The sequence below is a fragment of the Bactrocera dorsalis genome, chromosome 6 (assembly GCF_023373825.1).
Source record: "Bactrocera dorsalis isolate Fly_Bdor chromosome 6, ASM2337382v1, whole genome shotgun sequence".
Lineage (NCBI taxonomy): Eukaryota > Metazoa > Arthropoda > Insecta > Diptera > Tephritidae > Bactrocera > Bactrocera dorsalis.
In genome coordinates, this window is record NC_064308.1 from 9,035,837 (window position 1) to 9,057,462 (window position 21,626).

Genomic DNA, 21,626 nt, shown 5'->3' on the forward strand with positions numbered 1-21,626 from the left:
TGAACCAAATGAAATACTTCCTTTGGGGGATTTGTTTGTTATTACCACGCGCAGGTCATGTCTTAAAATCAGAATAAAATATTAAGGGGGCGTGGCACCTCCCATACAAATTGAATTTTTCAAGTCGAATATCTTCAAAAGTGTTTAAGGTAGGAACATGAAAATTGGTACAGAGCTACAGGATAACAACACCACTCTCACCTATAAAATCGGTGGCTATCGAATAAGGGGGCGTGGTATGGTACCTCCCATACAAACTAAATTTTTTAAGCAGAATATCTGTGAAGGGCTAGAAGGGTTCAAGGTAGGGACCTGAAAATTGGTATAGACCTATATGGTATCAAAAGCCTTCTTACACATAAAAGAAGGGATAATCGGAAAAGGGGGCGTGGCACCTCCCATACAAACTGAACTTTTTAAGGTGAATATCTTCAAAAGTGTTTAAGGTAGGAACATGAAAATTGGTATAGAGCTATAGGAAACAACACCATTCTCACCCATAAAGCTTGGCGTTATCGAAAAAGGGGACGTGGTACCTCCCTTACAATCTTTAATTATTTTGGTTGTTAATCCACCATATATTTATCTCATTTTTTTCCACCTAGCACGACATTTTGGTTGTTCTTGCTGCAGCGGTTATATGGTAATTTTGGTTGTGTTACGTGCTATTTTTGGTTTATGGAAATGGCAGTTTTATGAAACAAACACAAATTAAATTAAACGTCAATTTTGCTTTGCAATCGAACACGCAAAATTTAGAGAGCAATAAAAATGCGCCTTGCTTTACTGATATATTGATATATTTTGTTTTAAAAAGTGAGTTATTTAGTGAAAGTGATTTAGCGTGTTGGCGAATACCGATTTATGTACATTGGAATTTATCATTCAATTGATCTGCTTCCTTAGTTTAATTCATTCTTTTTTGGAGTTTTCAAAGGTAAGTTATTGGTCCGTAAAACCTTATATGAACTTTATGCAAATGAATCATCATTTCCAATTAGATATTTGTTACGTTGTCAAGAATCAGTACGTATGGTAACACTTCTCGGATTTCCCAGGCTGCAAGGAGAGCGCGAAATAGCAGAGCACGTCAAAGGGAAAGTGTTATTGAGAGGGTATCACCACGAAATAGACTGCTGGAGAGTAGCACGCACCAGTTAGAAGATGTCAACCAAACAAACAATCAGCAAGAACGATTGAGAAGAAGGGAAGTTCACAATCAGCAACAACGATCGAGAAGAAAGGAAGTTCGTGCTCGCCAAAGTGATGAAGTAAGATCACAACATGCGATTATTCGACGACAACAGCGGCAACATCTTTCCATTGTGAACTTTGAACGGGCAGGTTTTCGATATGATTCAAACATTCAATATAGCGCATCTGTTCAAATCGGTCAGATGTCAGTAGTTTGTCAATATTGCAATGCAGTCAAATTTAAAAATGAACCGTTGCCAGAATTGCTTCCACCACCACAGCCATTGTTCCAGCTGCTTTACGGTGAATCTCCTCACTCGAGCCATTTCTTAAAGCAAATTGTAAATGAACAAAACTACAATCCAACGTTTAAGGTATTTTTGCAAAAAATATTCGACAGAAACTACAGAGCTTTCCTCCAATTATACACGTTCATGGGCAAATGTTTCATCTCGCTGGATCGCTGTTGCCGCATCCAGATCAAGAACACAAATATCTCCAAATTTACTTTCTGGGAGATTCACATGATGAAGTAAGTCGGCGTTGTGCTATCTTCAATACAATGAAAAGAGAAATAATCGAACAATTGCAGCAAATGTTACACGAACGCAATGGCCTCATTAAACTGTTTACGATTTCGTTGGAACGTATGCCAACAGATGATCATAGTATAATCATACAAGCGGACAAAAGACCAACAGGGTCACATGAAAGACAATATAATGCACCTACAGTTAGCGAAATATCAGTTGTTGTTGTTTGAGAAAATTTGCAGTCGCGTGATATTGTTATCAAACGTAGAAATCAAAACGCACTAAAACAGATAAGTGAGACACATCGGTCTTACGACGCAATGCAATATCCGCTCATGTTCTGCCGTAGAGAAGACGGATATCATTTAGGATATAAGATGATAAATCCGGTGAATGGTTAGTAAAAAAAAATTTTTGTTTGCTACTTCATATAGGTAATTTAAGCTTTTAGGTGTCGAGACAAATAAAAAAGTCAGTTCAAAGAAGTTTTGCGCATATCGAATGATGATTCGCCAAAACTATGACAACCATTTACTGAGATATGGACGGTTATTTCAACAGTATGCAGTTGACATGTATGTTAAAGTTGAGACAGAACGACTTAATTACATGCAATACAATCAGTCGAAGTTGCGATCTGAAGAGTATATTCACTTAAGAGATGCAATGAATGGTGATGCGGATATTACAGATATTGGTCGACTCTATATTTTGCCATCGACATACATTGGCAGTCCTAGACACATGCATGAGTAAAATGGCCAGACATTACGAATCTATTGCATCCCGGTCAATCACCAAGCGATCGCCACGATGTTACAGCACGCGTGTTTAAACAAAAACTCAGATGTTTGATGGACTTTATTACGAAACAACGTGTATATGGCACTGTTCGATGCTGAATGTACTCATTGGAGTGGCAGAAGAGAGGTTTGCCCCACGCACACATTCTTCTTTGGATGGTGGAGAAAATTACACCTGACCAAATTGATGACATCATTTCCGCCGAAATTCCTGATGTCGAAATAGATCCAGAGTTGCACGAAGTGGTGATGGCCAATATGGTTCATGGGCCATGCGGAGAACACGATCCATCTTCGGTTTGTATGTCGGACAGTAAATGCAAAAAACTCTGTCCCCGTGCTTTTATTTCGGAAACTCAAACTGGAAACGACGGATACCTTCTCTATCGGCGTCGCTCACCCGCTGACAATGGCAGAACATTCATCACTCAATTGAAAGGAAAGAATTTCGTGGTTGATAACACATGGATCGTTCCATATTCGCCAATTTTGTCTAAGGCATTCAAAACACATATAAATGTTGAGTATTGCAGTTCAATAAAATCAATTAAGTATGTTTGCAAATATGTCACCAAAGGAAGCGATATGGCGGTTATTGGCGTTAAAGGAGATGAAATTAGCAAATTTCAAATGGGCAGATATGTGAACTGCAATGAAGCAATCTGGAGAATATTTTCATTTGCAATTCATGAACGCCATCCTACTGTTGTGCATCTGTCAGCTCATTTGGAGAATGGCCAGCGAGTTTATTTCAACGCAGAGAACATAGTACAGCGAACGGAAACACCACCAGCAACCACTTTAACAAGTTTCTTTGCAACTTGCGCCAGTGATCCCTTCGCGAGAACATTGCTTTACTCGGAGATGCCTCGGTATTATAAAGGGTGATTTTTTAAGAGCTTGATAACTTTTTTTTTTTAAAAAAACGCATAAAAATCTCATCGGTTCTTTATTTGAAACGTTAGATTGGTTCATGACATTTACTTTTTGAAGATAATTTCATTTAAATGTTGACCGCGGCTGCGTCTTAGGTGGTCCATTCGGAAAGTCCAATTTTGGGCAACTTTTTCGAGCATTTCGGCCGGAATAGCCCGAATTTCTTCGGAAATGTTGTCTTCCAAAGCTGGAATAGTTGCTGGCTTATTTCTGTAGACTTTAGACTTGACGTAGCCCCACAAAAAATAGTCTAAAGGCGTTAAATCGCATGATCTTGGTGGCCAACTTACGGGTCCATTTCTTGAGATGAATTGTTGTCCGAAGTTTTCCCTCAAAATGGCCATAGAATCGCGAGCTGTGTGGCATGTAGCGCCATCTTGTTGAAACCACATGTCAACCAAGTTCAGTTCTTCCATTTTTGGCAACAAAAAGTTTGTTAGCATCGAACGATAGCGATCGCCATTCACCGTAACGTTGCGTCCAACAGCATCTTTGAAAAAATACGGTCCAAAGATTCCACCAGCGTACAAACCACACCAAACAGTGCATTTTTCGGGATGCATGGGCAGTTCTTGAACGGCTTCTGGTTGCTCTTCACCCCAAATGCGGCAACTTTGCTTATTTACGTAGCCATTCAACCAGAAATGAGCCTCATCGCTGAACAAAATTTGTCGATAAAAAAGCGGATTTTCTGCCAACTTTTCTAGGGCCCATTCACTGAAAATTCGACGTTGTGGCAGATCGTTCGGCTTCAGTTCTTGCACGAGCTGTATTTTATACGGTTTTACACCAAGATCTTTGCGTAAAATCTTCCATGTGGTCGAATAACACAAACCCAATTGCTGCGAACGGCGACGAATCGACATTTCACGGTCTTCAGCCACACTCTCAGAAACAGACGCAATATTCTCTTCTGTACGCACTGTACGCATTCGTGTGGTTGGTTTAATGTCCAATAAAGTAAACTGAGTGCGAAACTTGGTCACAATCGCATTAATTGTTTGCTCACTTGGTCGATTATGTAGACCATAAATCGGACGTAAAGCGCGAAACACATTTCGAACCGAACACTGATTTTGGTAATAAAATTCAATGATTTGCAAGCGTTGCTCGTTAGTAAGTCTATTCATGATGAAATGTCAAAGCATACTGAGCATCTTTCTCTTTGACACCATGTCTGAAATCCCACGTGATCTGTCAAATACTAATGCATGAAAATCCTAACCTCAAAAAAATCACCCGTTACATGGGATGCATCATCTTTCCCCCGGCGCAACAAAACCCTGGCGGTTCATTTTTAAATTTGACTGCATTGCAATATTGACAAACTACTGACATCTGACCGATTTGAACAGATGCGATATATTGAATGTTTGGATCATATCGAAAACCTGCCCGTTCAATGTTTACAAAAGAAAGGTTTGTAAAAATTTTGTTAAAGTATACACAATGAAATTAGGAAAAATCGTTCATATTCTATTAAAACCAATACCGGTGTAATTTTTGAAATGAAAAAAAAAATCTATTTTGGGCAGAACGAAGTTTGCCGGGTCAGCTAGTAGAAATATAAATATGTATTGCATATGATAAATATGTACTAATATCTAAATATTATAATTTTTTCCCATTAAGTTTATATTAATAATAAATCTTCTTAAAATTTTAAATAACTATAAACGATCTATTTTCTTTATTAAATAACCTTAATGTTTCTAGTACACAACCCGGCTAAAAAGAGTTAGTAAAATGTTTTCCTTTGAATGAAAACCACTGGCCAGCTACGTCTTTAGATTTACTTAAACACATAGTTACTAAAAGAAATGCACCTGTGAAGGGTATATTAGCTTCAGTGCAGCCATTTCTGGTTTTTTACTTTATTTAATGTTTCGTACTCGTTATTAAATACTTGCGTATACAAGCGATAATGCAAAAAGGAGAAAAAGGTTGATGACCTTTGTATATGAGCCTGCACAATATGTGCGTGTTTATGTGCATACGTAAGATGCTAAAAATTTTTTTGTATGCAATCCTGCTTGCTTATACTTTTACAAGAACAAGGGGTATTGCTGGACAGGTGCCGATTTGGTCTTTGAATATATGTGTGTGTGAACACTTGAAAATGCCATTACGTATGTATGTGCTTTTTTTTCTACCAACTCTTAAAATTTTTTGTTTTATTTTGATCGTATTTTTTTTTAATTAGCAAATTTTAAAATTTTTAATTAATTAAAATTTCGCATTATTTTTTCGAAATTTTGTAAAATTTGTGAAATTTTAATTTAATTTTGTACCCTATGTACGTTGTATACCGGCATAGGCAAATTGTATGCCATATGTAAAGGGTGATTTTTTAAGAGCTTGATAACTTTTTTTTAAAAAAAAACGCATAAAATTTGCAAAATCTCATCGGTTCTTTATTTGAAACGTTAGATTGGTTCATGACATTTACTTTTTGAAGATAATTTCATTTAAATGTTGACCGCGGCTGCGTCTTAGGTGGTCCATTCGGAAAGTCCAATTTTGGGCAACTTTTTCGAGCATTTCGGCCGGAATAGCCCGAATTTCTTCGGAAATGTTGTCTTCCAAAGCTGGAATAGTTGCTGGCTTATTTCTGTAGACTTTAGACTTGACGTAGCCCCACAAAAAATAGTCTAAAGGCGTTAAATCGCATGATCTTGGTGGCCAACTTACGGGTCCATTTCTTGAGATGAATTGTTGTCCGAAGTTTTCCCTCAAAATAGCCATAGAATCGCGAGCTGTGTGGCATGTAGCGCCATCTTGTTGAAACCACATGTCAACCAAGTTCAGTTCTTCCATTTTTGGCAACAAAAAGTTTGTTAGCATCGAACGATAGCGATCGCCATTCACCGTAACGTTGCGTCCAACAGCATCTTAGAAAAAATACGGTCCAATGATTCCACCAGCGTACAAACCACACCAAACAGTGCATTTTTCGGGATGCATGGGCAGTTCTTGAACGGCTTCTGGTTGCTCTTCACCCCAAATGCGGCAATTTTGCTTATTTACGTAGCCATTCAACCAGAAATGAGCCTCATCGCTGAACAAAATTTGTCGATAAAAAAAAAAATTGTCGAACACTGATTTTGGTAATAAAATTCAATGATTTGCAAGCGTTGCTCGTTAGTAAGTCTATTCATGATGAAATGTCAAAGCATACTGAGCATCTTTCTCTTTGACACCATGTCTGAAATCCCACGTGATCTGTCAAATACTAATGCATGAAAATCCTAACCTCAAAAAAATCACCCGTTATGAGTGCAAGAATGATAGAAAAGAGATTACGCATTGCGCAGGTCCGTTATACTTGAACAATGTAAAGAAACAATTGTTTACGTCACACGGCGCAGTAAAATTTGACAGCTATAAATTCGTGGTACCAATCAATGTGAATATAGAAATAATTTATTTTACCCGTGTAATTTTGTATTTAAATAACAAAATGAAGTGTGTAGTGAAAAACTGTGTCAATGATAGAAGAAATAAAATTGTGAAGAAAACGAGTTGTACGAAATGGGTAAATGGTGATAAATCACCTTTGTTTTAAAATATTTTAATTTTAAACTTTTCATAGGCCCTGCCGCCAAAAGGACTTTGAAACCAGGAGCTATTCCCTGTCGCTATATCGTTGCAGCTAGTGAAAATGAGCAGCGAGCCACCAGAGGTGAGCCCAGGGAAAATAAGAAAATAGTGACTTCATTGTTGATAAATGTTGACCAACCTCAAGAAGTGCGAGTACAGTGTATACCTGCTGAAGATTTTAACGTGACTGAGGATTGTGCAGACCTTTCAATGGAAAATAGTTTGAATTAATTGTGCACTGAAGACGCTGCTATTAAAGAAAGTTCAGGCCAAGGAGACAAAATAAAAATCCTAGAGAAAAAAGAGTAAGTGAAGATTTTTTTCAAGATGTAGCATTATATATGTATTTATTAGCGTGTGCCATTCTGAGGAAACCTTTTTTTTCAACTGAAAAACAGGCTCAAAACTTTCGAAAATGTGTAAAAAAAAGTCACTCAAAAGCTGAGGTCCTAATATTAATATTAAGAGGTGCCAATTTCAAATTTTCTGTTTTCCATATAAATTACATGGAAAAAATTCTTGTTTTTTTGGTGGTTATTGTACGGAGGTTTTATATGTGCCCCGATGGCTGCCATAGGGATGGTAAACTCGATCCCGATTCTACTCGAGAATCGAGTTTTCTCGTAAAATAATCGATTTTTCAAATGTCAAGAACCGATTCTTAATCGACTTCGACTACTGGATATCGATTCCGAAAAATCGATTATTTTACGAGAAAACTCGATTTCATACGCACATACAGACATACATATAAGTCCAAGTATTAAGGTGTACCTAAATACAAAATATTCGGACACAAATAATGATAAAAAGTACGGTTTTTAATAGCAATTAACAATTCAAAGATATTTTCGAACTAAAATATAAATTTTCTTCTTCTTAATTGGCGTAGGCACGCTTACGCGATTACAGTCGAGTTAACAACCGCACGCCAGTCGTTTCTACTTTTCGCTACGTGGCGCCAATTGGATATTCCAAGCGAAGCCAGGTCCTTCTCCACTTGGTCCTTCCAACGGAGTGGAGGTCTTCCTCTTCCTCTGCTTGCCGCGGCGGGTACTGCGTCGAATACTTTCAGAGCTGGAGTGTTTTCGTCCATCCGCACAGCAGGACCTAGCCAGCGTAGCCGCTGTCTTTTACTTCGCTGAACTATGTCAATGTCGTCGTATATCTCGTACAGCTCATCGTTTCATCGAATGCGATATTCGCCGTGGCCAACGCGCAAAGGACCATAAATCTTTCGCAGAACTTTTCTCTCGAAAACTCGCAACGTCGATTCATCCGTTGTTGACATCGTCCAACCCTCTGCACCATATATCAGGACGGGAATTATGAGTGACTTATAGAGTTTAGTTTTTGTTCGTCGAGAGAGGACTTTGCTTCTCAATTGCCTCCTTAGTCCGAAGATACACCTGTTGGCAAGAGTTATCCTGCGTTGGATTTCTAGGCTGACATTGTTGGTGGTGTTTACGCTGGTTCCAAGATAGACGAAATTATCTACAACTTTAAAGTTGTGACTGTCAACAGTGACGTGAGTGCTAAGTCGCGAGTGCGACAACTGTTTGTTTGATGACAGGAGATATTTCGTCTTGCCCTCGTTCACTGCCAGACCCATTTCTTTGCTTCCTTGTCCAGTCTGGAGAAAGCAGAACTAACGGCGCGGGTGTTGAGGTGTTGTACACTCTTATAGAAGATGGTACCTTCTCTGTTGAGTTCTGCAGCTCGAACTATTTTCTCCAGAGGCAGGTTGAAAAAGTCGCAGGATGGGAAATCGCCTTGCCTGAAAGCTCGTTTGGTATCGAACGGCTCGAAGAGGTCCTTCCCGATTCTGACGGAGCTTTTCGCGTTGATCAACGTCAGCATACACAGCCGTATTAGTTTTGCGGGGATACCAAATTCAGACATAGCGGCATAAAGGCAGCTCGTGCTATCGAAAGCAGTTTGAAACCGACGAATAGGTGGTGTGTGTCGATTCTCCTTTCACGGCTCTTTTCTAAGATTTGGCGCATGTTGAATATCTGGTCGGTTGTTGATTTGCCAGGTCTAAAGCCACAATGATAAGGTACAATCAGTTTGTTGACGGTGGGCTTTAATCTTTGACAAAATACGCTCGATAGAACCTTATATGTGATGTTGAGGAGGCTAATCCCACGGTAGTTGGCGCAGATTGTGGGGTATACTTTTTTATGGATTGGGCAGAGCACACTTAGATTCCAATCGTTGGGCATGCTTTCGTCCGACCTTTTTTTACAATGAAGCTGGTGCATGCTCCTTATCAGTTCTTCGACGCCGTGTTTGAATAGCTCGGCCGGTAATCCATCGGCCCCTGCCGCTTTGTTATTCTTCAGGCGGGCAATTGCTATTCGAACTTCTTCATGGTCGGGTAATGGAACGTCTGCTCCATCGTCATCGATTGGGGAATCGGGTTCGCCTTCTCCTGGCGTTGTACGTTCACTGCCATTCAGCAGGCTGGAGAAGTGTTCCTTCCATAATTTAAGTATATTCTGGACATCGGTGGCTAGATCACCTTTGGAGGTTCTACAAGAGTATGCTCCGGTCTTGAAACCTTCTGTAAGCCGCCACATCTTTTCGTTGAATTTTCGAGCATTACCCCTGTCGGCCAGCTTATCTAGCTGTTTGTAATCACGCATTTCGGCCTCTTTCTTTTTCTGTCTACAACTGCGTCTCGCTGCCCTCTTCAACTCTCGGTATGTATCCCATCCCGAACGTGTTGTGGTCGGTCGTAACGTTGCGAGGTAGGCAGCCTGTTTTCTCTCCGCTGCGACACGGCACTCCTCGTCGTACCAGCTGTCCTTTTGCACTTTCCGAAAACCAATGGTTTCGGTTGCAGCTGTACGTAAGGAGCTTGAAATGCCGTCCCACAGTTCCCGAGTTGTTGACGAGTGCTTTCAGTGAGCAGGAGTGCAAGCCGAGTAGAAAATCGTTCGGCTGTCTGTTGTGATTGCAGCTTCTCGACGTTGAACCTTCCTTGTGTTTGTTGGCGTGCGTTTTTTGCTGCACAGAGGCGGGTGCGAATTTTGGCTGCAACAATATAGTGATCAGAGTCGATGTTAGGACCTCGTAGCACACGCACATCTAAAACACTGGAGACGTGTCTTCCGTCTATCACAACATGATCGATCTGGTTGGTGGTTTTTCGATCCGGAGACAGCCAGGTAATTTGATGTATCTTCTTATGCTGGAATCTAGTACTACGGATAACCATATTTCGGGCCCCGGCGAAGTCGATCAGCCTCAACCCATTTGGGGATGTTTCCTCGTGGAGGCTGAATTTACCGACCGTAGTGCCAAAGATACCTTCTTTGCCCACCCTAGCGTTGAAGTCGCCAAGCACGATTTTGACATCGTGACGGGGCATCTCTCATAAGTGCGCTCCAAGCACTCATAAAAGGCATATTTGGTCACATCGTCCTTCTCTTCCATCGGGGCGTGGGCGCAAATCAGCGATATGTTGAAGAACCTCGCTTTGATGCGGATTGTGGCTAGACGTTCATTCTACGGAGTGAATGATAGTACTCGGCGACGGAGTCTCTCTCCCACCACGAATCCAACACCAAACTTGCGCTCCTTTATATGGCACTGTAGTAAATGTCACAAGGACCTACTCGTCTCTGTCCTTGTCCCGTCTATCGCATTTCTTGGACGGCGGTGATGTCAGCCTTTATTTTCACGAGGACATCAACCAGCTGGGCAGCGGCTCCTTCCCAATTAAGGGACCGGACATTCCAGGTGCATGCCCTCAATTCGTAGTGCTCGTTCGTTTGCCATGGTCGCCATCAAAAGAGGGGTCTCTCATCCGAGGCTGATTGTTGATTTTCATTGGAGGTGTTTTTTTACGTGGTGGGTCCCAAACCCTGCGCACAACCCTAAGTAGGGGATATTTCGCCTTCTCACTTTAGCTCGCCTTCAAACGGATACTCTTCGGCTACCCAGAGGATACTTGGTCAAAGACCGGAAGTCTTGAGCTGCTTGAGTCATATGTAAAAGAATCATTTCTGGCCACTCTCAAGTGAGTGGCGATCAGAGATCTTTCCTCACTTGCGTGAACTTCTACACATGACTCCATCCTGCATTTGTAACTATATATAAATATCCTATTATTAATCATTCTTCTTTTTTTTCTGGCATTGGCACCGCTTACGCGATTATAGCCGAGTTAACAGCAGCGCGCTAGACGTTTCTTCTTTCCGCTACGTGACGCCAATTGGATATTCCAAGCGAAGCCAGGTCCCTCTCCACCTGGCCCCTAGAACGGAGTGGAGGTCTTCCTGCCTTTTAATTCGCTCATCGTTCCATTGGATGCGATATTCCCCGTAGACAACGCGCAAAGGACCATAAATCTTTCACAGAACCTTTCTCTCGAAAACTCTTAAAGTCGACTTATCAGATGTTGTCATTGTCTATGCCTCTGCACCGACGACGGGAATAACGTCTAACTTATAGAGTTTGGTTTTTGTTCGTCGAGAGAGGACTTTACCTTTCAATTGCCTACTAAGTCTAAAGTAGCATCTGTTGGCAAAAGTTATTACATGTTGGCTTTCGAAGCTGACATTGTTGGTGGTGTTGATACTGGTTCCACGATAGACGAAGTGACAGCAGATATTTCATTTTGCCCTCATTCACTACCAGATGTTGAGGTCAATGATATCAATATCATCGGCGTACGCCACTCATATAGGAGAATGTACCTGCTCGATTAAGCTCTGCATTTCGTATTATTTTACCCAACAATAACGACTCGGAATGCTCTTTCCCGATCCTGATGGAGTTTTTGGTAGTGCTCAAAGTCAGTTCACACAGCCGTGTCGATTCTCCTTTCACGGGTATTTTCCTAAATTTGGCGCATGGTGAATATCTGATCAGTTGTTGATTTTCCATGTCTAAATCCACACTTATAAGGTCCAATCAGTTTGTTGACGGTGGGCTTTAATCTTCCGCACAATACGCTCGATTGAACCTTATATGCAATGTTGAGGAGGTTTATCCCACGTGTCAACAATCTGGCAACCTGTCTACAAAGCCGCAATAGTCAAGAGGTGGCATCGACACAGAGTGAGTCGTCGAGTGGCGTCGGTGGGATACACACATTAATTTTAAGACGGAAAAGTGGTCTCCTGACACAAGCAAGAGACATGTAATTTACATTGATATAATTCGAATATTCCTTTTGTACTTAATAAAAAACATATTTGTATTTGAACTTTGAAAAAGAATAAAAACAGAACTAAAACTAAAAAAGAGGTCTCCTGACAGCCTCAGAAGTGAGATTAAAATCTACGCGTACAAACGTAAAGTCGTTTTTGTGAGAAATAAATCGTAAAAAAAAAAACGTCTGAAAGTGTAAATTCGCTGTTTAAAATATATAAAACGTTGTATTTCTTAAATGCGTGGAAAATTCCAAAGTTGAGACACCGCTGGCAGAGTTCTTGGAAATCGGGGCTCCGCTGAACATTCGTTGTGAAATTATTTGACGTTAATTTTAAATTGTCTCGTTGCTTCTCACAAATTCAGAGAGAGTTCGTTATATCTCATTTTCTTTCGTTTCGTCGCTCTTCATTCAGCAGAATAAGCTGAACAACACTCGCTAAAAATTGAAGTGTGGTTATTCTACTCACGCATGCACACATATCGTTGGCGAAAAAGAATACAACGATCGTTCATCACATTGTCGCCACATATTCGTAAATCGTCGCTTATACAACAATACGGAGAACAATGCAAAAGTTTCTCACTTACGTTTCACACAGCCATACGCTCGCATAATATTTTTAACGTTCTACGAGTTCCATTGATTCGCTTATATCATTGGAATGTGTTGTGCCGTAGTCACAACATAAACGAATACAACGAAAATTAATCGTGTGTTTGTTTTGCTACGCTCGTTTATTATTCAGCGCGCAAGCGTACTTTGCTCGCTGATAGCGTAAAACTTCAACTCGTTGAACATCGGTAGCAAAACAAAACGTGATAATGGAAAATTTGCGAAATAAAAACGTCGTTGATCTAAGACAAATGTGTAGAGATGCAGGACTCGCCTGTAGTGGTAACAAAAATACGCTCATAAATCGTCTAGAGAGGTATAAACATAACGAGGAGCATTACGAAAGTGCTAGTTCGGTATTGTTAGAACGAGTTGCTGAGTTAGAAAAGACAATTCGCGAAATAGAACTGCGGCAAAATGTTGCTGCAACATCTTCAGACTTTGTACCACCACGTATTTCGTCACCATTGGATACAAATACATATGTGAGATCCTCGAACGTACACACCGTGCAATCAGTAGTACCACCATTGCAGGTACCAACCACGCAAATGCAATTCTCTCTACCTCTGTTGCAGGTACCGACCTCACAAACGCAAATACCGGTATCCTCGCTGCAGATACCGGCCACGCAAACGTATGAGCAAGTAGCTTATTCAATGCCTGAGTATACCCCTAGGTACACGCATGTTCCGGTTTATCCAACTTGTCCCGTAATATCTGATTCGCCGTATGCGCCAATCCACCACCAGCAAAATTGGCAACCGCGTCCAACGTTTAATGTGCGCGAAATAATTGATCTATTGCCATCGTTTAATCCAATTTCAAAGATGTCATTAAATGCTACACAGTTTATTCAACGCGTCGAAATGCTACGTAATGCTACAGTATCGATGACAATTTTCTACTTTTTACTGTGCAACAGAAAATGCAAGGACCAGCCAAGCAGTGGGTTGATTCCTTGCCTGTTGTATACACGACCTGGTCCGCGTTTTCAAGCCGATTTATTGAAGATTTTCCAACGTTACACAGTGTCGCCGATGCCTATATTAAAATGTCGCAAATGAGAAGAGGGGAAAACGAATCTCCTCAAGAATTTTATTATCGCATGGTAGCTTACGGCAATAAATGTGGTATTTTTGAAAACGATATTGCTGTTCACATCATCAACGGTATTAATGATAGTGATTTGAAAAGAAAAATTTCGAACAGTTATACACGGTGTATTGATTTGTTGCGTGATATAAATGACTATTCAATTTATAATGACGGTAAAATAAACACACATTCTAAACCAACGCCAATACAATCCATAAATCCTACGTTCGGTACGCGTAACACAATTCCTAAATCAAATGAAAATATAAAGTGTTACAACTGTTCAAAAACGGGGCATTATTCCATTAAGTGCCCGGAGCCACAGAAAAAAATTCGTTGTGGAAAATGTCAACGCACTAACCATACAACCGAAATGTGTCCCGAAAAATCAAACCCTGTAAGGGCAATCGAGCCAGTGAAAAACGAAATCTCTGACGGTATTTTAAAGCAAATTAAAGTTAATGGTGTAAGTACAAATGCTTTCGTAGATCCGGGAAGCAGTCGTACTCTCGTCAAAGAAAGTTTTGCGATAAAACTCGGTAGTATCAGTACATGCTCTATCACACTGAACGGATTCGGTGGAGGTAAATACGTATGCGATGCAAAAATAAACGCAATCGTCGAAATCGACAATGAGAAGTTTGAAAGTGACATTTTAATCGTGAAAGACAATTTATTAAACGAAAATATCTTGCTTGGAACTGACTGTTTATGGAGAAACGGTAGTCGACTAGTGATTGAGAACGGTGGTTGTCGTGTCGAAAATGCTTTAAGCAAACGTGCCGACACAACAATCGATACAAATTATTTAATTAAACTCGAGCAAATATTTTCTTCGTACCGTGATGTGTTCTCAGAGAAAGTTTCTGATCTTGGTCGTTGTAAACTAAAGAAAATGGAAATTGAACTGAACTCGCAAACACCCGTAAATATGAAGCCGTATCGTATCCCTTTTTCAAAAAGACCAATCGTCGCCGATATCATCAAAGAATTACTCGAAAACGAAATTATACGACCATCCGAATCTCCGTACGCGTCACCAATCGTCCTGGTTGAAAAACAAAACGGTGAGCATCGTCTTTGCGTAGACTATAGGTGCCTAAATAAAATTACAACCAAAATGTTATACCCAATGCCAGTTATGGAGGAACACTTCGCACAGCTCGCAGGTAATAAATATTTTACAACGCTAGATTTAAGAATGGGGTACTATCAAATTGAGCTCGAGGAGAAATCGAAACAATTCACGGCAATTGTCACCAATGAAGGGCACTACGAGTTTAACTGAATGCCTTTTGGGTTGGTCAATGCTCCGGCCGTGTTTCAAACTGTTATGAACACGAGTTAATATCGTTTACACGATATGAGTTCAAGAATTTAAACAATTTTATTTATACGCCGAAATGCGTGCCTTTATTGATATTCTTAAGAACTAAATTTTAATATAAGATCTTACAGCTATTTATGCTAATGAAATGCGGCTGCTGTTATCTGCATGCGACTTCTTTGTTGTAATTCGATATCTGCTATCTTGCTATTACTTGAGATGCGGAGTTGGTTATCGCAGTGGATTATTCCATTGCCAGATGTTTGTTGTTTACATGTTGAGAATGCCTTTCTAGATAATGCATGTTCATTTCTATTGTTCGACTGATAGTGCATGTCAAAGCGAGTTCTATCGGTTTACATACATAGTTCGCCTTTGTTCGGAATGTATATTAGGAGATAAGATGTATGTGAGTGTGTGTGACCCGGAGCGAGGCTATGTCGTTAACTCCCCTCCTTCTTAAAACGGAGCGTCCTCGCTATGCTGCTACAGATTGTTGTTGTTGAAGACGATTCAATTCGACTTCGTATATTTCGTCAATTTGCCTTTGTCTGTGAAGCATTCTTCTAGTTATTTACGCGATATCGGCAGAGGTGTACCATACCGTAAGTGGTGACTACTAAAGTAAGGAATCCTATTATGATGAAGAACGTAAAATGTACTGGATTTTCTACAATAGGTATCAAAAATGTTGAGAGTGTTTGGATATTGCTGAATTTGTATATTGAGTTTGAAGAAAGGATACGGAGTACTTCAAGTTTTTCGTTGTGTTGATTGTGTATTATTTCTCTGAGTTGTCTTTGATGATTGTAATATGTCATGTTATCGATGTTCGTGGATTCATTGAAGTGTATCAATTTAGGGCCTGATATATGCATGTTGTTCCAAGTATGCTGGTAATCTGTCAAAATGTATCCATTCTCTAGGATGCGAAGTGGAGCATTATTTTCGTGGGTTGTTTCGCATTGTGCTGTTTTGTCTTCTAATATTTTTATAGTACAATTGTCAGCGGGTTCTGATTTACAAATAAAGTTACCCATATAATTTCTACATTTAGATATTCTTTGATAATCGTTACACTTTGCGATCTTAGGGTCTAAATTAATTTTACCATGCTTATATGCTAAAGGATATACATTAAATAAGCTACATTTAGTTTCAAGGATAGGATATTTGTATATTGTTATAATTGTTTGTTGTAGGTAACATATATGAATGTCGGCATATTCTAATATATTAATTATTGGAAGATCTAACTTTTCATGGTTTATTAAATCGTACACGTCTTTCAAATTTAATGTGCCAGAATAGAAATTATTAGTTTTTGCAAAATTTATAGTGTTAGTTATTGATTTGAGTTCATTATAAACTTCTGATATAACAATGTTTTCGGTTATTGCTTTGGGATCAAGGCTTTCGAGTATTCTTTCGAACTGTGAATTAATAAATTTTTGCTTATTATTATTCTCTATTAGCAAATTAAGTGAAGTGAAATGTAAACAGGATCAGTTTCTACTAGTACATATTTCCTATGGCTTAAATCTATAATATTGTCGCAAAGTGCGATAGAGAAAAGTAAGGTAAATACTATTCCGTACATGCTTTTGCTCTGATATTGTCTTTATGGATAATTACTTTTTTATTGGTCGTTATTGTTTCTCCGTTGTCTTTTTTTACTATATGTTTCACGTATTTTTTTCCGTTTTGTTTCGTCTATGCGTTTTTGAATATATTACCTCTCCTTCTTTGTATTTGAGCTGTTTCCGATTACGGTTATGGTATCGCAAAACTCTCTGTTGGTTTTGTTGAAGACGCTCTTCGATGCCAGGATATTCCCTTTGATTGAAAAACACGTCCTCGGGTTTGTGGTTGGTTACCGAATGGATTGTTTTGTTGTACTGTCGGACTGCTTCAAATATCTGATCGTCAGGAGCCGAACTGTGTTGATGCGCTAATACTTTTGCGAGTTCGATAATTGTGCTATGCGTTCTTTCAACTTGACCGTTTGTTGTCGAATGATAGGCTGGAGTTTTGGTATGCGTTATTTGTAATCGCTTGTATATTTGTTGTGCACATATGCCAGTAAATGTTGACTCGTTATCAGTCATTACAAACTTTGCGTTTGGGTATATTTGTGACAGTATCTCGTCAACATATTTGTATGTGTCTTTCTTTGATGGTATTTGTCTCAAATGGCAGAATTTGGAATATTTGTCGGTTGAACTAATGTACATATTGTTGCTCATAAAAAATAAGTCTAAGTGTATGTATTCGCCTACTTTGTTCGGTATCGGTGCTGATTCTATTGGTTGTTTATTTGGTCGGCGTTCATACTTGTTTGTGAGGCAGATTTCGCAGTTTTGTACTTCTTTTTTACAAGCGTCACGTATGTTTGGCCAGTAGTATCTGAGCGAGATTTCCTGTGCGTTGTTTTTGTAGTTTCTGTGAGCACGTCTGTGTGTGTCTTGTATGATCTGTTCTTGTTGTTCGGTTTCGGTAATATCGTCCACCAATTTTTGCGCTAGTACAATCGATACAGTTGGAAATGTGTTGATAATGTCATTTTCGACGTAAAATAACATTTGCTCATCTATTTGTATAGCATTAGTTATCTTTGGTCTAATTACATTTTTTAGTCTATCTAGTAATACAGTTTTCGTATTAAAAAAGATCGTGTGTCGGCTGTTAGAAAATATGTTTTGTGAGAATATTTCGATGGGGTTCTGATCTGACCGTTTTACAATACGAGGGCTGTCCGATAAATAACCGACCTCAACGTGAAGCTAGCGGCACATCTGAAAAAAAAGTTTCTACTTCAAATTGTGCATATTATAATAGCTACTCGCCAAAATTTCAGAAATTTATCTTGCGCAATTATCTGTTAACAGTCGTTTTTGTGAGTCTATTTCGGTGATTTCCCCAAAATGGAAAAAAATTGAATATCGAACTGTAATTAAATTTTTATTTTTGAAAGGTAATACGCCTTCACAAATCAAAGATGAGTTGGACTCTGGGTATGGTGACTCTGCACCATCGTTTACCACTTTAAAATTTTGGGCAGCTGAATTTAAACGTGGTTGCAGGAGCTTGGAAGATGATGAACGTCCTGGGCGTCCAAAAACTGTAACCACTAACGATAACATCGCTAAAGTTCATCAATTGGTACTAGACGAGCGCCGGATTAAAGTTAGGGAAATAGCTGAGATTATGAAGATGTCAAAAGAAACTGTTTGTCACATATTAAACCAAGATTTGGGCATGAGAAAGCTGTCCCCGCGTTGGGTGCCGCGTTTGCTTACGCTAGACCACAAACGTGCGCGCATGAACATTTCCAGCTCTGTTGGCTCAGTTTAGAGGCAATAAAACCCGTTTTTGGCGCCGATTGATAACTGTAGACGAAACTTGGATTCATCATTATACGCCCGAAACAAAAAACCAATCTAAACAGTGGATTGAAAAGGGGGAACCAGCCCCAAAAAAACCTAAAGCTGTGTAGTCGGCTGGGAAAGTGATGGCGAGTGTTTTTTGGGACAGCCATGGAATTATTTTTATCGACTATCTTGAAAAAGGAAAAACTATAACACGAGCATACTACGCATCATTATTGGACAAGATAAAGGAAGAAATTTCGAAAAATCGGCCACATTTGCAAAAAAAGAAAGTCTTGTTCCACCAAGACAACGCACCATCTCACACCGCAACAGTCGCCATGGCGAAAATCCACGAATTGCGGTTCGAACTGCTTGACCATCCACCTTATTCACCGGATCTAGCACCAAGCGACTTTTTTTTGTTTCCTCAACTTAAAACTGCGCTCGGCGGCCAGAGATTTTCGTCAAATGAGGAGGCAATCTCTTTCGTGAACTCGTATTTTGCAGACAAAGACGCCAAGTACTATTTGGAAGGGTTGCAGAGATGGGAGCATCGCTGGGAGAAGTGTGTGGAGTTACAAGGAGACTATGTAGAAAAATAAAAAAAAAAATTTTGAAAAAGTCGCGTGCATCATGGTTAGGTCGGTTATTTATCGGACAGCCCTCGTAATTTGGTTTCTAAAGGAGTTTACTGGTTTTTTTACTCGTTTGAGTCTTTGTGTTGGTAAGCTTTGTGCTGAATGTTGGGAGTCATCAGAATTTAAAGTGTTGTTTATTTGCTGACGAGAAAGGGCATCAGCGACCACGTTCTGATGTCCGGGTTTGTAAACGATTTTTGCACCATATTCTTCAATGAAATTTTTCCATCTTTTTAATTTTGTATTGGGGTTTTTTTCTGATATGGAGAATATTAGAGATTGATGGTCGGTGTATATTGTTAAATCTGCTATACCATACAAGTAGTTGCGTAGTTTCTGTAGTGACCATACAATTGCGAGTAACTCTTTCTCATTTGTGGAGTAATTCTGTTCTGTTTCACTGAGCGTTCGTGAAATAAATGATATGGGTTTTTGGTTTTGGGATAATACGGCTCCTATAGCGTAATTGCTAGCATCTGTGGTTAATTCGAAAGGTTTGTTAAAATTTGGTTGGAAGAGTTCGACCTGGGCTTGTAGTTCTTCTTTTATTATGTTCAGTGCTTTTAGTGCAGGTTCGTCTAAAGTGATTTTTATTTTTGCACTTTGATTCTTTGATATGCCACCGTTCTCTCCTCTGAGGAACGTAGTTAGTGGTTTGACGATGGCTGCAAAATTCTTTATAAATTTTCTATAGTAACTTGCGAGACCTAGGAAGGATCTGAGTTCCTTCAGTGTTGTAGGAATAGGGAAATTTTTAATAGTCTGTATTTTTGTTGGGTCAACTGTAATCTTATTGTATTTAATTATATGCCCTAAGTATTCAACAGAGTCTTTGAAAAAGTGAGATTTTTCGTTAGAGATTTTCATATTGGCCTGGTGAAGGGCATTTATGATTATGCGGATGTGTTCGATATGTTCTTCAGGAGAGGAAGAATAAATGAGAACATCGTCTATATAGACGTACGCGAACTTCCCGATATATGGTCTAAGGATATCATCCACGCATCTTTGAAAAATAGATGGGGCGTTTTTCAGGCCGAATGGCATACGAAGAAATTCGTATTTAGCTCCATTTACACTAAAAGCCGTTTTTTCCCTGTCTGATTTATTAATAAGGATCTGATGGAAACCAGACTCTAAGTCTAGAGTTGAAAATACTTTTGCGTTTCCTAAATTTTGTATGGTCATAGCCACATCAGGTATGGGGTATCTATCTGTAACAGTTTGATTGTTAAGTTTCTGAAAGTCTACGACCATTCTGCGCTTAGGTTTCCCTTGTTCATCGGTACCTTTTTTTGCGACTGTCCAAATGGGAGAGTTATACGGACTTTTGCTGGGTTGAATTATTTCATTTTCTAAAAGTTTGTTAATTTCTTTGTTAATGAAATCGCTATCCGACATAGGGTACGGATATTGCTTGGTCCAAATAGGATCTTCGGATTTCGTTCTAATGGTAGCTTGTACCGTGGTAGTATATGGTAGCACTTCATTTGTGTCTTCATTTCTTTGCATAATTTCTTCGATTTCTGCTCTATATTTTTCACTATTAACCGTATAATTTATTTTTTGCACAGATTCACTTTCTTTCTTGGCCCAATATTTATAACTGAGCGTGTACTCGAAAAGGTTGATTTCTGCTTTAATTTTCCTAAGACCCTGTTCACCCAGAAGCATATCGAATTCTTTTAATGCATCAGTTTCAAAAAATGTGAGATTATGTTCTAACAATGTAATTATTTTTTTTGATTTGGTTATTGAGTAACCATGAAGAGTTTTCACTTTTACAGGTTTAATTTGAATAGACTTACCTAAGTTACATTTTGTACTTATATAGTTGTTTGTTGCTCCAGTATCAATCAGGATGTTAATAAGTTTGCCTGTATCCCTGCAGTGGCGTTGCAGACACGGCAAATCGTTCATGCGCCTAAAAAAGCGCTGCCTGTTTCGTAATCATCGTTCTCGTATTCTGGTGTAAGCGATTGTAGTTCTTCGTCGCGAGTCTGCTTTACACGTTGACATTTCTGTTGTACGTGGGAATTATGAGATGAAGGATTTCGTTCTCTTTTTTGAGGGTTACCGCGAAATTGATTATTTGGAGGTAGCCCTTGTAATTGACGGTTATAGCTGTTTTGTGGTGGTACGTTGGTATATCGTACTCGCGATAGCGTAAGCGGTTTCTAAGTCCTTCGGATTGTGACTGTAGAGGGTGCCGCTGGTATATTTGCTGTTCAGACCGAGAATGAATGTCCTCACAGCTTCCTGGTTTGCATATTCAATCATAGCTGATGGATTTCCTGGTCCATGATTATCCATCTCAACTTTAGTGAGTGCAAGATTAAGTGACTTG

The 21,626-nt window shown here is 39.4% G+C and overlaps 1 protein-coding gene across 1 annotated transcript in view; it reads right to left on the reverse strand.

The window, feature by feature from the left end:
- Nucleotides 1–4,637: 4,637 nt before the first annotated feature.
- Nucleotides 4,638–21,626, reverse strand: part of LOC105227111 (ADP-ribosylation factor-like protein 4A) — a 566,667-nt gene continuing 549,678 nt past the window's right edge. The window contains exon 8 of the mRNA XM_049459663.1: nt 4,638–4,660. The gene's annotated coding sequence lies outside the window, so the exon portion shown is untranslated. The remainder of the gene's footprint in view (nt 4,661–21,626) is intronic.